Source organism: Neomonachus schauinslandi, chromosome 1, assembly GCF_002201575.2.
Source record: "Neomonachus schauinslandi chromosome 1, ASM220157v2, whole genome shotgun sequence".
Taxonomy (NCBI): Eukaryota; Metazoa; Chordata; class Mammalia; order Carnivora; family Phocidae; genus Neomonachus; species Neomonachus schauinslandi.
The window spans coordinates 10,487,424-10,488,362 of NC_058403.1; the positions used below are offsets into that span (position 1 = coordinate 10,487,424).

Here is a 939-nt window from a genome sequence, read left to right on the forward strand (position 1 = left end):
AAAGAACTTCTCTGTGCATAAAGCTTTTCCCTCCGCGCAGAACAGACTTCACAGTGTACAATTACACATCCACGCTAGGGGCATTTTAGGGCTTTCCCAAGTGTCTGGGGTGGGTTTGTACTGGCTGCCAACTCCGCCTCTACCCGCTGAGCGAGTCCTGGAATGTCACACAAGGGCGGCGGACCCCTCTGAGGGCCTCCTCCCCGGGAGAGCACCCAGCCCAAGGCCCAAGAAGAAGGAGAGTGAAAGAGGAAGACCAAGCAGTGGGATCTTTGGGCCCTAGGTCAGGAATCTTCTTCCTCCGCTCCCCGCCTGCAGAGGCCTGCAGAGCGTGAGCCTGGACCTCATTCCCCAGAGCTTCCACCGGCCTGTCCTTTGGAAATGGCCCCGGGCCCGGTCTCCCCTCCCACGCTTGTGGGCAGCGGCTGTGAAATCTGCTGGCAGGTCACTGGGGCCCTTGTGCGGTTTGCCCCTCGTGGCCGGTCCCACCGCCCCCAAGGACTTTGGAGTGCCCCTGCCAAGGCGTGGGTGGCCCCAACGACTGACTCCCGCAGGCTGGGACCACTCCTGTCCTGTGCAAGCTGCACCTCCAGCTGGGAGCTGGACGGACACCCAGTGCTGCATAGTTCGGGCGCATAGATGCGTGGACACAGCTGGGGTGCGGGATGCAGCTAAAAGGAGTCTCCTGGGGTCGTGAGTCTTTAAGTTATTGTCTGGAGCTGTTGGAAGGGACGTTTGTCCTGGCTCTCCGCCGAGGGTGGGGGTCTCCAGGAATGCCTTTCTCTTGCTTCTAGCCTGCCCACTGCAAAGTCCCGCGGGAAGGTAGACTGGTTGGCTGGCTGGCTGGCTGGAACTTGTAGTTATACGGACTTTCTGCCGGCCCGGGGCGCGATCCCAGGCGCTCAGCCGGGGACGCAGGCAACAGAGGGCCGGGTCTGG

The 939-nt window shown here is 61.8% G+C and overlaps 1 protein-coding gene across 1 annotated transcript in view; it reads left to right on the top strand.

Moving 5' to 3' along the window:
- The first annotated feature begins 638 nt into the window (after positions 1-638).
- KCNE1 (potassium voltage-gated channel subfamily E regulatory subunit 1) overlaps positions 639-939 on the top strand; it is a 10,299-nt gene continuing 9,998 nt past the window's right edge. Inside the window, exon 1 of the mRNA XM_044913463.1 lies at positions 639-693. The gene's annotated coding sequence lies outside the window, so the exon portion shown is untranslated. The remainder of the gene's footprint in view (positions 694-939) is intronic.